Source organism: Pan troglodytes, chromosome 14, assembly GCF_028858775.2.
Source record: "Pan troglodytes isolate AG18354 chromosome 14, NHGRI_mPanTro3-v2.0_pri, whole genome shotgun sequence".
Lineage (NCBI taxonomy): Eukaryota > Metazoa > Chordata > Mammalia > Primates > Hominidae > Pan > Pan troglodytes.
This window is the reverse complement of record NC_072412.2, coordinates 96,749,833-96,765,564: the sequence shown is the minus strand read 5'-3', so window position 1 is coordinate 96,765,564 and position 15,732 is coordinate 96,749,833. Positions and strand designations below refer to the sequence as shown.

Below are 15,732 nucleotides of genomic sequence, written 5' to 3'. Positions count from 1 at the left end.
TGTTTCCAAGATTTCCCATTTTTGGTAGCAGCTCTGAGGATTTATTCAGCAAATATTTATTTTGCCCCTACAAGGTATGAATCACTGCCCATGATACATGATAGCTGTGGAAGTCTGGCCACGGAAGCACAGAAACATGAGGGAGTCTAGGTGTAAATAAGGTTTTGAATAGTCATCTCTCACCATCCTAGAGACACGAGAAAGAAAGCTGCTTATTCAGCAAAGAAAAAACAATAAGAGCACAAAAATAAGAGAGAGGACACAAATTTTTTTTTCCCCACAATTTAGGAGTATTGCTAAATGACTGTCTTTGAAAGAAACCACATTTTGACACTATAATTTGATAAAGAAATAAGAAAAAATAAAAGTTTATTCTTTCTGAGCCTGTGGCCAGCCTTGTAATAGTCAAACTGATCAATTTGGATACCTTTGCATTGAAAAAATACTAAAAAGTTGATAAAGCCCAGGCTAACAATTTTTGTGATTTGAATATGAAATTGGACATTTATTACACATATTAATTAGGTAAGCAAGTGGTAAAGGAAATTTTGAAATATCTGAACAAATTGCTCTTGGATCTCCGAGGTGCACCTATTCTCAGGAAGATACAAGTATTTGAATTCTTTGTTGCTGTAAGGAAACAGTAATGAAAAGAACAATGATGTTAGCTTGAGGAGAATAGATTTATACTTTGATATTTTGTTTATAGCTAACTCTTAAATGGATGTTTTAAAGTGTCTGATGTATATAATAGGATAACAATAATAAATACATGAGGCAATCAAGGCAAGGGAAAAAGCAGGGTGGAAAACAACTGAGGTTAAGCCAGAGGAGCAGGAATGTAAAGCGTCATTGCCGTGGGGCACTGCCTGCTTACCAGGAGAGAGCCACTGTTTTGTTCCTGACCTTTCTGGCCACTGTTCTAAATAGGAACCACGCAGTTACATGTTTCAGAGTGTCCATGAGCTAAATCCCAAAGAGTCATTCAGAAGAAGCGTGACTATTCCCAGTTCTCAGGCTTGAGAGAACTTTCTCCCTCCCATGGGTCCTCATAAAAACGTCAGTGCATCATCTGGTGCAGCTCCTGGAGAGGGTCCTCAGCAGCAGCCAGGGGAATCTCAAGGAGAAGCTGCCTCCCAGCATGTCCCACACAGCCACTCCATAAACAAAGCCACTTCACCTCTGGGTGACCAGGATGGTTCAACTGGAAAGGCTGGTGGCCTCTTGGGCTCCATCCAGCAGTAAAAATCTATTCCTTGGAGTCTGATGATTACATTAGGTCTTTAAAAAGCTCTGCTTGCTAACATTTTTTTTAGCCTAGTAAGGCAGAATATTCTTGAATTAAGACTGAGTAAATGTCCTATGTATTCAGACTTCTTACTCATTGATTTACTGTACGAGACAGAGTCCAAAAAGGAAACAGAATCAACACCAGTAATTGATCAGGGAATATTTAATAGAAAGAAATACTAACTGGTAGCAGGTGAGTAGCCACTCAGAGGGTATAAAAGAGAATTCAGGGAATTCCTTGAATTCTCTGAAAGTCCCAAATGAAGAAATACACTTGGAGAAGGGGGTTCCTCTCCAGCACTAAGATTCAGACTTCATTGGAGTCTAAATTCATTGTGGCTGGACCTACTGGATGGCAGAGAAGTTGGATTGCTTCAGGCCAAATCTGGTCCATGGCCAGCTGGCTGGGACTGGTGAGCTGGGAAATCTGGGTAGGAACTGGCATTCAGAAAGCTTTCCACTGGGGTCCAACAAAACTGGCTGGAGGGCATGTGCCACATCACCTCTTGGACACACACCTCCAACTGCTACACTCTAGAACAAGAAGACAGGAAGCAAACAAATCAAGAGAAGTCTCTTCCTCTGGCACTGTCCCTCCTCTGATGTCTTTCACGGACAAAGATTAACGTGATGCTGATTAGCAAACGATAAGTCTTTTAGGGTTCCATCTCCAGTGTTCCAAAGCAGGGCAATGAAGGGTGAATTTGGAGCACAGGGGCAATAAATGGGTAACTGGCATACCTACTGTGAACTCCCAAAATCTGAGATTGGTCTCAGTAATTAAGAAGTTTATTTTGCCAAAGTTAAGGACGAGCGCCCGTGACCAGCTTCAGAAGGTCCTGACGACACATGCCCAAGGTGGTCAGAAACAGCTTAGTTTTATACATTTTAGGGAGACATGAGACATCAATCAACTTGTATAAAATGAACACTGGCTCTGTTCAGAAAGGCTGCGACAACTCAAAGCAAAGGTGGAACAACTTGAAGTGCAGAGGGGGCTTCCAGGTCATAGGTAGATAAGAGACAAATTGTTGCATTCTGAGTTTCTGATTAGCCTCTCCAAAGGAGGCAATCAAATACGCATTTACCTCAGTGAGCAGAGGGGTGACTGAATAGAATGGGAGGCAGGTTTGCCCTAAGCAGTTCCCAGCTTGACTTTTCCCTTTAGCTTAGTGATTTTAGGGCCCGAAGATGTATTTTCCTTTCACACTACTTTTCCCCAAATCATTAAATTCCAAAATATGTAATGCACATTTATGAATGCTCATTACACATTTTATGCTACAATAAATAAAGTGATGCATTTTATAGTTTTCAAGGAATTGCAGTAAGAAACAGTGGCAGTGGAGTCTAAGGCATCTGTAGTTTTTCTAATAGCCCATAGGCAGCTGACAATGAATGTTTGTCAAATAAGCATGCTGTATTGCTATATTGACTTTCTGATATTCATGCATAGAAGCTTGTGACTCAGACCATTACAACATCATTCAGTAAGCCAGTAATTGTCAGAAAAAGGATACCATATTTTGAGTGAATGCGAATTCATTTATTTGGTCAGTCAATAAATATTTGACGAATACCTACTGTATGTTAGGTATTGGGGATATAGAGCAAGGCAAACGTTTAATACCCTTAAAGACTTTAAAGTGATAAATGTCTTGAGGAAGATGCGTAAGTGCTATGACAGCAAATAATGGGGAGACTTCATCTACTCAGGAAGGTTGGGAAGAATTTATAATTGCAAGAGGTGCAATTGAGGTTGAACTGAAAGAGGGAGTTAGTTGCCTAATGGCAGGGTGTAGTGGGAAGAGGTATTCCAGGACTGGGTAATATCATGTGCAAAGATCCTCTGATGAGAAAGAGCCTATGTTCAAGGAAATGAAATAAAGTCTGTGTGGCTGAAGCATGGGGATAATGGAAAGGGATCATTGAGGGACATGAATTCTCCGGCAGATTTCATTTGCACCATTGATTCTCCTGGGTCTCCAGTTTACCTGTCTACACTGCAGATTTGGACTTGCTAGCCTTCATAATCATGGAAGCCAACTCCTTATAACAAATCTCTTTCTCTCTATATATGCATATCCTATTGGTTCAGTTTCTCCGGAGAACCCTGACTATTACAGACCTTAATAGGTAGGAAAACACCTTAAATCCTTCTTCAGGATTTCATTCCATCTAACTGGTTTATCACTGAGGGCAATTTCCCCCTCCTGGAAACATTTAGCAATATCTCAAGATGTTTTTGGTTGTCATCACTTGGGGATAATATTCCTGGCATCTAGAGGGTAGAGATTAGGCTAAGCCTCCTAAAATAAAAAAAAGACAGTCCTCTCCCCACCCCCATAAAGGATTATCCCACAGTTGAGAAACCCTGCTCCATCTGAATGGATAGCCACTGAACTATTTTATGCAGGACTCTGGGTGGAGAGTTAGGGTAGGTTGAGGGAGGGAGGACAGTGAGAGTGATCTTTTGCATTTCAAAAGTATCTTGCTCTGGAGAAAGCTAATAGTAGATACAGGTTGACATCAAAGGGTTCATGAAGAAATTACTGTCACTATTAGCCATGTGAAGCCTAAAGTAAAATTTGTTTACTATCTTATATAGTAGTATTAATTTTTTTTTTTACCATGACTATAAAAACTGCACCCATCCCTCAGGAGGATGGAGAAAGTCAGTGACATTATTCATTCAAATGGCTTAACATAGGGGAGAAAATTAAAACATGGATAATATTCGTCGTTTAGTTATCTCATTCCGATGACGTGTGTTGCAGATTTTCATGAAATTAAGGAATCTATTTTCTATCAACTCAACTTTCAGGCCTGTAAACATTTTCAGGTAAGAAAGCAATGCAACAAATTCCCCCAAATTTCCATATGGTTAAAAGCTATTGAAGTCTAGCTCTACAGGAAGTCATAAATATTCTAGTGGAAAGGTAATGAAAACTAAATCCTGAGAGTTTTAATTGGAAGCCACAGGACCCTTAGCTGAGATCTGAGGGGAAAGAATTTTGACTGCTCTAGGAAGTATTTGGTATTGTGGTGATAGATCTGAAAATGAGGAAAAAGTACATTCAGGCAGCATAGGATGTCACAGGCTGGCCACTGTTAAGTATTTTTTTCAACAGTTATCAGCCCATTCAAACGACCCTACCTCTAACTCAGGAAGGGTAATATTTTAATCCTCTGGGCATCTTTTTGTCTAATCTTTTTCTGTGTAGCCACCATAAAAACTATAGGCTGCAGATACACTGCTATAAACAGATTTATGTAAGAATTTTAGAAGAGATTTTGTTTTCAACCCTCTTTAAAATGAATCACAAATATTGAAAGTCTTTGTTGCAAAGGCTTTAACTAAATGAGTATTTATTTGGCAAGCTCTTAATTTTCCTTTTAAATTCTGATTGAACCAGGTGTATTGGCTCACCTAAACTGACTTCATTAAGATGCCAATTTTCACTGTTTTCGAAGAATCAAACACATGTTTTGAGCTTCAGAGAAAGAGAAACTGCCAGGAAAAAACAAAACAGTGGATTGTGAATGAATGCAAAAAGTAGGTGGAAATAGCTAAAAATAAAACTATTCCCAAAGCAAATATTAAAATACTTCTGTCTTGGTGCAAAAAGAAAAAAATAAGAATCTCCATGCTGGCTGGGCAGTAAAAATAACCACAAAACATCCCATAAATAGACAAATCCTAAAGTATTATGATCCAAGAGATTTCATTCATTCTCATCTTGGTGAAAATGTATACATCATTCTTTGTTGTGCCGAACCTTCTAGACACTTTAATTAATGTATATCTTCAAGCTTTTTTCTCCTTATTACTTGCTTAAAACAAGCAAGCAAACAAACTTCAGTATTAGAAAGGAAAACTTGTGAAAACTCGAAGCATGTGTTACCAATCAGCAGTGTGTATTAAATAGATTCTGAATAATTGCTATTATCGTAAAGACTAAATAAGGTTTGGGACTTAGAATTATATGTGTTAAGTGGTTGAATATTCTACCCGGAGAGCTTCTATGTACGCTTTTGCAAGCCTGGTTTCCTCTTCTGTACTTGAGTTAGCTCCAACACTACATTTTATTCCCAAAGTTTGCACATATTTACCTTTCACTCACAATCTTGTAAAAAGGAATTGCATTTCTTTGGAAATGGAAACAATCTAGAAAGTGAGTAAAAGGAGGTATTGATAACACACAGCTGTGAGATGATGTCTGCAATTTTTAGTGACTAGAGTGCAAAGTACAAGAAGTATAATTTATTGAAACACCAATCTTTTCACCTCTTACTACATTATATTTTAAATCAAAGAAAGTAAAGATTTTTAAAAGAGGGAACATGAATCCAGGTGTTTACACTGTAGTCATTGAAATCAATCTACGCCACTGGAGGAAACTTTATATGTTAGAGCATTTTCCTCCATGCTTTGTAATTTTTTTTTTTATACTTATTCTCTCTTTGCCTGATGGTTGGCGGACAAACTATTTGCAAACATTTATATGACTTCTGCTTATGTGTTCCAGAGGGGAAAAGGTCTTTTGTTGTAGATAGTAAAAATCAAGCGAAACAGATAGGGTCATGATTTGCCAAAGGTCAAAGGTCATGACAAGTGAGTGACTCAAGAAGCCTTGAGGTCAAAGGTGCAGCTGGAATCCCATAACCTCCACTCCGCTTTTTACATGACAAAGGAAAGCTGTGCTTTCTTAACTTCTGTGAAGCAATCTAGCTACACGTTCACATTTTTCCTTGAAAAATTATTTTCAAATGATTCTGCCCATGATTATTTTCTCCCTTGAAATCAAGTGGCATGAAATAGGCTTTTATATAAATTGAATGTCTCCTTAGCCTTTTATTAGTATTCTATATCGGAAACCTAGAAGAGGAAGAACTAACAGAGATTAATACGTGTTTTTTAAATTGAAAATAAGCACATTTTTTAGATCAACACAGACTAAAGAAGTACATTTATCCTCTTTGTTATTTTCTTTTTCAATCCCTTGTGTATTTACTGACTGTACCTAAAAATGTTTTTCTTGCAAAAGTAACTAAGAGTAACAGTGATCTCTTATGCTTTCCATTTGGAACAGGTTCTTCTGGTAAATCCTTAATACAGCTCCAAAAATAAGGTTTTGTAACAAGAACCATTCTGGTGTTAATGTCTTTTTTTTTTTTTTTTTTTTTTTTTCTGATTTAAAGCAATTAAAATTTTAATGATGCCAGGAGGCCACTGTTTAGGTCAGAATGTCTATGGCAGATCTCAGGAAATCTCAGTAGCTGCCTATATCTCTACCATGTGAACTGGAGGAAAAATGCAGAACCTTGCTTTTCAACTCCATTGGTTTCTAACCTCTCATGAGCACTTAATTCCTCATAGAGAAGGAAATAGTCATGCTGTAGAATCCTGTGGCCCATGAAGGGTAATTGGATAACATCTTTTGAAAGATTTACAAGGCTGCCAAGGATTTTGCCAGCTTTAAACCTGATTGATTCAGTGTGAAAAGATCTGAACAATTCTGACCTAAAAGTTTAAAGACAGACCTTTCCTGTGAAAGTATAATTTAGAGCCTGTAATAAAATTGTATTGGAAAACACCACATTGAAGAACACAGCCATAAATTGCATTATGTTAAAGGACCCTTTCCCCTTAAATCCTCTGAAAGAAGCCTAATTGTTCACCAGATACTTTAATAATGAAGTGTTTTTGTTTTTGCTCTCCTACCCCCTAAATAAGTCCCTAAAGAAAGACAAACTTGCCAACTACTTTGCCTCTCCAACCAAAAAGTTTGACTTCTTGGTTATGTGTACAGATAGAATTTATGTACCTTTTTTTTTCTCATTAGGTACAGTAAAGGAAAGCAAAATTTCATTTATCTTTAACAAACAAAGAGTAGACCAAACAGACTTGTCCCGTATTTTAATTTTTCAAAGTGCTAATTCTCATCTCATATTAATTTCCATCTTGACAAAATATACACACTCATGATTAGTGGAATATTTTATGGGTAAGCTCAAATGCTTCTGATGACTCAGACAAATTAATGATTAAGCATCTTCCAGCTAATTACTCCAGGCCATTAATTATTTATCCAAATCCATCAGTCTATCATCTATATTAGCCTCTCTTTTCTACTGCCCATTTTAGAAGAGACAGGTTTGGAAAAACTAAAACATAAGAATTTCAAGTAAATAAAATTAAATAGAATACTTACTTTTTTTTTCTTTTTCTCTAGAATCTGGGAAATTGAGACCATGGTATTTAGACAAAAGCCTCTTTATCTTTATAAACAATACCTGCTTTGTCACACGCTCACTAACTTTGTGTTTCCTCCTCAAATTTCAGTTTGAAGGATTTAGGGAAAAATGCCATGTGCCCACTTACCTGTGATTTGGGTGCTAGGCCATTTTGCCTTTTGAAATTTCGAATCATACAAACTAGTCTTAGATGTTTAAAATAGGAAGACTGATACGCGTACTAGGCATATTTACAAGTGACCAAGAATGATTGCTTTTTATAGAGGTTGGTGAGAACAGAAACTTTCCAACAAATTGAAAGCTTACTTCCCTCTCATTATTAAAAAAAAAAAAAGACAAAACAAAAGCAGAACTGTGACATTAAGAAAAAAAAATTGCTTAAGAAATATGTAAAGGAGAGAGCCCTCAGCAGTGTAAAGTAGTTGATAGCATGAAAAGCCACTTGGAAAGGAAAGAGGGGACACAGTGCTGTACTCTCACATTTCTTTCCTGAAGAATTAAGTAGTAAGTTGGCTCAGACTTTCATTTCCTTCCACATCCTACCTAGAGTTAAGCGTCAAGAAGGTTATTTAACCGGCCACCTGACAAACCTCTCCGTCTTGTGAACTAGAACAGCTCCCCCGTTCTGGAAGTCATCGAGGGTCGAACAAATTCCACTGTATCAACGTCCAGCTGATCATTAGCATTTTCTGTAGGATGTGTTGTTTATGATTTTGGTCTACAATAGTCTCTAAACTGGCACAGTCCCCAGAAGTTCTTCAGAACGTTGCAGTCAGTTAAGATGAAAATTGTTAACTCCTGGAAAAATACACCAGAGTGAATGAAGAGGCCGATTAAAAATTGTTAATAAAAATATATTTTGACATGTTCACCTCACAAGTATCTTTATAGGAGTCATCCTACAGTAAAGGCTTGGAACAGTGAGACAACCTTCCAGGGAGTTCTGATTTTGAGTTCTGGTGCCACCTTGTGGACAGTGGGAGGAAGAGAAGATGCAAAAGAGGCTTGACTGAGTCATTCTGCAGTAGATCAAGAATGTCATCTGATTAATTTCCTTCATACCCTTTGTATCAAAAACAAAACAAAAAACTCCAAACCAGAAAAAAAAAAAAAGGCAAAACTTTATCACTTTCCAGAGGAGGAACTCTTTAAGTCTTCCTATCAGTTAAAGGATTAAGAGGATTAAGACCAAAACCCGATTTTGCTGACATTCAGGGTCTCTCGCAATCTGATTCTAGCCGATTTTTGCAGCATTACTGGAAACCACTCTTCTCCATGAATTTCTCATTACAGCCAGACTGGTCTGCTCCTCCCAGATAGTCATTACCTTTGCCCATGTTATCTTCCCATCCAGAATAGACCTTTAGATCCTTTTACAATCTTCCATTTGGAAGGACTTTACAATTGGATTTGATGTCTTCAATGTTGGTGCCTCTCATAAAACTCCCTCCTCAGAAGTCCTTGAACCTCTTCTTGAACATCTCTGGGGCAGTGCATTCAACCTGATTGAGATGACTTATGATTTTTTCAGCGATCTCTAGTAGTAAACGCTTTCTTAAGTTGGACATGTACCTTTTGCTCAAGAGCAGGCTGAGTGCCGGATGTATGAGGACCTCTGTGCACAGACTCTGGACCAAGATGAGTTGGGTTCAAACTTCAGCTTTGTAGCTTTCTAGCTGTGTGGCATTGGGCACATAACTTATCTAGGCCTCAGCTGTTTCTTCACCTGTAAAATAAGAATAAAAACAGTGCCTACAATCAATCATATCAGTTTTGTAAGTCATCTTATATGTATGAAAGTACTTACAACAGTGTGTACCATGTAGTTGATACTTTGTAAGTGCTGGTTTTATTTATAGCTTTGGGAAGTCATCAAGATGTGGGTGATGATTGCAGTAATGGAAACAGATGAAAAGAGAGTATTGAACAACATATCTCAATGTGCACACTTGGAGCATCCAACCTAAAGATGCCACACTAGTTAAAGTCCCATAGGGATACAAGTTTGGGATATGCTGAACGCTATATACAGATGCATACTGTGTGCATGTATGTACTCTATCTATGCAGATATATGATAATTAGCATAATCGAGGCTCCTAATTCTTGACATATAACAACCCACCTTTGTCTAACGGCATTTCCTAAACTTATGTGACCCATGAATCCTTTTCAAAGTAACATCTTAACATCTCATTACATATGTATGTTGTAGAAGAAGAATCCTCAAATCAAAACATTTAGGGACAAAGCAAATAATGTAAATGAGGGAAGAAGGCCAGGTAAAATACAGTATGGAGTAGTGTGAGTTATGGAAGTCTAGAGGACGCATACTTCGCCTAAATGCATTTCACTTTGGCTTGTGAAAAAACACCGTGTAGGCCAAGGAAAACATATCCGAAATCTGAATCTGGGCTGTGTCCAGCAAATTTGTGATTCCCGTAGAGTGAGAAAAGGGAAGTAACTGCATAATCTGGAGAAGAACCAATTTTTAGAGATAAAGAGAAGCCAGAAAAAGAGACTGTGAAGGAAAAGTAGGAGATGTAGCCAGGAAAGAGCAGCATCCTAGAAACAGAAAGAGGCAAAACAGAGGTGTCTCTGGGTCTCGAGAGGTCATGTTGGTTTCCTATTGCTGCTGTTCTTAATTATCACACATTTAGTGGCTTAAAGCAACACAAATTTATTATCTTATAATTCTACAGGCCAGAAGTTTGATGTGGGTCTGACTGGGCTAAAATCAAGGTGTGGTCAGGGCTGCGTTACTTCTGGAGGTTCTAGGACAGGGGTCCTCAACCCCCAGGGCCACGGACTGGTACTGCACAGCAGCAGGTAAATGGCGGGCAGGTGAGAAACTTCATCTGTACTGAAGGCTGCTCCCCCATCGCTCCACTGACATTACCGCCTGAGCTCCACCTCCTGTCACATCAGAGCAGCATTAGATTCTCATAAGAGCCCAAACCCTATTGTGAACTGTGTATCTAGGTTGCACACTCCTTATGAGAATCTAATGTCTGATGATCTGTCACTGTCTTCCATCACCCCCAGATGGAACCATCTAGTTGCAGGAAAACAAACTCAGGGCTCCGACTGATTATACTTTATGGTGAGTTGTATAATCATTTCATTATATATTACAACATAATAATAATGGAAATAAAGTGCACAATAAATGTAATGCGCTTGAACCGTCTTGAAACCATCCACCCTCCACAGTCCGTGGAAAAATTGTTTTCCACAAAACTGGTCCCTGGTGCCAAAAAGGCTGGGGATCACTGTTCTAGGAGAAAATCCACTTCCTTATTTTCCTAGCCTCTAGAGGCTGCTTGCAGTCTTTGGCTTACGGCCCCTTCCCCCAGCCAGGAGTGTGGAGTCCTTCTCATATCACACCATCTGACCTCCTCTCCTGCTTCCCTCTCCTGCTTCCCCCACCCAAAGAAATAGCGTTCATTTTATTAACTCTAAGCCAAATAAATTAACAAGGCTTTCCAGACACATATTAGGAATTATCACAGTAATATGTTATTGACACAATTAGTAATGTCTCAAAATGTATTGAACTTACTGAAATATTGTTATGGTTATTTTAGTTGTTGTTAGTGCTATTAATCATATGCATTATTGTTTGATAGTTTTTTGAACTTATATGAGGCAAGGTATAACATGGAAACAAATTATAATTGTGTAGTAATTAATTTTAGGTGTTGAAGAAAATATTCAAGAAATTGTTGAGCATATCACTGAGGGTGTGTGCAGGCCTCTAATGGCAAAATATTTTGTTTTTATATATGCTTATGATATCTGGTTAAATTACTGCCTTATTAGTAGGAATTTTAAAAAAACTGATACCAGCTTGAACTCAAGCTGTTATTTTTTCAAATTAACACATAAATATAGACTAAGGAAATACATTTGAAATAATAATTGCCAGTTTTCTTTCTGAGAAAGAAAATTGGAAAATTCTTAGTTTATATATATATATTGACTTTTTTTTTTTTACAGATATTACTTTATAGTAATTTATCTTAGTCCAGGTGCAGTGCCTCACACCTGTAATCCCAGCACTTTGGAAGGCTGAGCTGGGAGGATTGCTTGAGGCTGGCAGTTCGAGACTTCTTCCATTTTAAGGGACCTTGTGATTACAGCTGGTCCATCTGGATATTCTAAGATACTCTTCCTATTTTAAGGTCAGTCAGTTGACAACATTAATTCCATTTTCAACCTTAATTCTCCTTTGTCATGTAACACAACATATTGACAAGTTCAGGGGATTAGAACATGAACATCTCTGGGGGACCATTATCCTGCCTGTGACAGAGGGTAAATAGAATACTGAAGAAAGGCCAAAAATCTCTGAGAGCTGGAACTAAGGCTTTCTCGTCCTCTCCTCTCCTCACCTAAACGATCCATCCTCTTACCTTCTACTAATGGGATAGAAAGTTGGGAAAGAGAATAGAATTGAACCCCATTTGACAAGAAATTATGCACATAATTTACAGTGTGTGGCACTAAATAAGGATGGGATGTCTTTTGGTAGGAAGGAAATAGTTCAGGGAAGCAGCTCTATGATGTCTGTGCAAATTAGAATTAAGATGCCCCGCCCCACCCCACCCCCAACCCAGGAAGATGAATAAGAAGAGGGAGCCTCTTCCAGGAAGATAAATGCTGAAAAAGCTACCTTTTCTCCATCTGGGGATGGACGATACCAAAATGATGCCCCCTTCCAGGCTGATAAGGTTTGGCTGGGTCCCCACCCAAATCTCATCTTGAATTCCCACATATTGTGGGAGAGACCCAGTGGGAGGTAATTGAATCATGGGGGAAGGTCTTTCTGTGCTATTCTCATGATAGTGAAGAAGTCTCATGAGATCTGATGGTTTTATAAGGCGGAGTTTCCCTGCACAAGCTCTCTCTTTGCCTGCTGCCATCCATGTGAGATGTGACTTGCTCCCCCTTGCCTTCCGCCAATGATTGTGAGGCCTTCCCAGCCACGTGGAACTATGAGTCAATTAAACCTCTTTTTCTTCCCAGTCTCGGGTATGTCTTTATCAGCAGCATGAAAACAGACTAATACACAGGCCAGTGCAGTCTTCTGAAGGTCTGCAGAAATGGACAAGTGGCACACCCATGCAGCCCTCGGCTGGGTTCCATTGCATGGGGCACAGTCTTCACAACTGTAGGGGCAGGCAGAAGACAGCCCAGGTTCTGGGTTCCCCTGACCCTCCTACCCCTCCAACTAGTTCTTTCCTATCAAAAGACATACTACCATTATTTTCATGCTCAGAGACACACTTTTTCCATGGTTTTCCCCAAATTTCTAGGATTTTCTCAGAGCATTTTGTACAGAGCTCTAGAATAGCCCATGGCACATGTTACTTTGGTTTCTTACATAATTATCTTTCTTCTTGGCAGTGAATTCCCAGAGAGCAATGGAAATTTATTTTTTTTAACCGCAGTAGAGTGTTTGTATTTATATCATTGAATTTACCACTGATGGGGTATATGAAACAATTTTACTTGATATGAAGATAAATTTTAAAATGTTGCTAGTTAAGTATTTAAGTGTTTATTAGAATACGTATGTGGCATCTTGATATTCATAATGTGGTTCTCAGACTCATCTGAGAACTTGTGAGAAATGCAGAAATGGCCCCAACCCAGACTGATGGCATCAAAATCATTTTAGCTTTATCCCAGGTGACTTGAGCTCACATCAAAGTATGATAAGTGGCCACGGGGGCTCATGCCTGTAATCCCAGCACTTTGGGAGGCTGAGGCAGGTGAATCACCACCTGAGATCAAGAGTTCAAGACCAGCCTAGCCAATATGGTGAAAACCCGTCTCTACTAAAAATACAAAAAATTAGCCAGGCATGGTGGCAGGCGCCTGTAATCCCAGCTACTTGGGAGGCTGAGGCAGGAGAATTGTTTGAACCCAGGAGGTGGAGGTTGCAGTGAGCCGAGATCGCACCATTGCACTCCAGCCCAGGCAACAAGAGCAAAACACTGCCTAAAAAAAAAAAAAAAAAAGTATGAGAAGCACTGAGAGCACCAAACCCATCATCTAGCAGGTGATACTGTGTAGAATGGGCCACATTTAAAAAAGATCCATTGATTGAAGTTTCATTTAAAGGAAAATAACACGTAGGTATTGCTTCAATATGACAAATTGTGAAGGAACTAAACAAATGACTGATGTGTGGGAAACAGTGAACTAACGCATGAAGGTGGCCGTAAATGTGTGTGGAATTTGTTGAGTATTTAATTTTCTGTAACTTTTGACAACATATTGATCTACTAACCTAATAGGTACCTAATTCTTTCTTTTTTTCCACCTACACCCAGATTTTTTCTTTTTCCTGCCTAACTCACTCACTTCCAGGCTTTGCCTTATACATTTCTTCACTCAGTCATCAAACAACAGATAGTTATTGAGCCCTTGTCTATGGCCCATCTTAGGTATCCATAAATGAGTCAGAATCCGTGCTTCATCAATATAACATTGTGTTACCATACATATGGTCTCAGAAATCCCTTTAAGCCCTTAAAGTAATTCCTTTATTACTGACAACTTAATTAAGAACAAACCCAACTCTTCTCAGGATTGAGTTAATCACACAGAGCAAGGAACACAGGCACATGTTACAATAGTTACATTGTAACGTGAAGTCCATCAGATTATTACATAAGGAAGTTCTAGCTGCACATGCAAAATCAGCTGAGCCATGTTGGCAATCCGGATTCCACCCAGATGCCACAGGTTTCAGGAATGGAGTCTGCCACTTATTCATTCTAACTTGACGTGCCAGTCATCAGCAGACTTGAGCACTCTCAGGCAAATAACAGCCAGAGGTTAGAAAGCAGAGAAAGAACCCTAGGCTCAGAATTGCTAATTGCTAACTGCTTTGGGGCTACCACTTGGGGCAATAGAGTTTTATTCTTGAGATCCTGGGCGTAAATTGTTCAACGCTATTATACTTAGCCTAGCCCTCACTAAACCAGTAATCTGAGAAGCAAAATGCCCCACCTATAATTCTTCTCAAATTGTCAAAATACCCATACTTTATGTACAAAATGGAAGATGCTTGTTATGATTCTATGTTGCCTGTTTATGGATAAATCTTTTAAGATGTAACATTACGAACACTGTTAGATTGTGTTATGCTGGTTTGACACTTCCAAATGACTGATTTAAGTGATTCATGAGTGGTTTGGTGTGTGGTTTTAAGATAGAGAGGCAAAGAGCATTTGTGCCCATAGAATATGATTCATTTTTAAAAAAACCCTTATTATTTGAAAATTGAGGGAGATTGGCAATCAATACTTTATTCACTGGAGAATTGATTCAACAATCCAATGCAGGTCTAGTATGAATTGTTGATAATTGAAGCATCTTTGTTATCTAAGACACTTAAATGCTCACTTCTGCATGTTATTTTGATGTAAGAGCTATAATTTAATGTTTATCAGGTGTCTTAAGTGCTTTATTTGTATCTTCTCATTTAATCATTACAACTTTCATTTTACAGGAGAGAAATCTGAAATCTGAGGTGCAGTTGATTTGAATCCAGGAAATCTAAGGAAAAAGTTCAAGCTCTTAATCATTTCATACCCTCCTTGTTGCTAACTTAAACTTTTTTTTTAAAAAAGTTAATCTTGTCTATGAAGCATGAATCTATAATACTAGGGAAAAAACTGGCTAACTTGAAGAAAAAATAAATTGAAATGAAAAGCAATTAATTCCTCTTAATATGAATAAAGGATGATCTAAATGCTTTTTGAGAAATGATTTCAAGTAATGAAATTTACAGGAAAAAAATCCTCTTTTCTGAATAAGCAATCATGGTATTAATCCTAAATTCTTTAATCTTTATATTTACATTTGTTCTTAAAGCTTGGTGCTTTCTACCAAAACCATCTGTGTATCTCTGTCTATCTTCACGTGCTCTTTCTGTATACATTCATGCATGCGCACACACACAGAGATTTCATTATTTATTCATAAAATAGTTGAAAATCACTGCTTTGGCCCTTTTAACTGTATATAAATCTCTCAGTTCTCTAGTGCTTGGAAAGGAAGTATTTATTTTATTTTATTTTTATTTTATTTATTTTGAGATAGAGTCTCACTCTGTCGCCCAGGCTGGAGTGCAGTGGTGCAATCCTGGCTCACTGCAGCCTTAATCTC

The 15,732-nt window shown here is 38.3% G+C and overlaps 1 long non-coding RNA gene across 1 annotated transcript in view; it reads left to right on the top strand.

Moving 5' to 3' along the window:
* LOC101056741 (uncharacterized) overlaps positions 1 to 15,395 on the top strand; it is an 84,339-nt gene extending 68,944 nt beyond the window's left edge. The window contains exons 3-4 of the long non-coding RNA XR_170287.4: positions 11,548 to 11,732; positions 15,074 to 15,395. This is a non-coding gene — a long non-coding RNA (uncharacterized LOC101056741). The remainder of the gene's footprint in view (positions 1 to 11,547; positions 11,733 to 15,073) is intronic.
* The last annotated feature ends 337 nt before the right edge of the window (positions 15,396 to 15,732 follow it).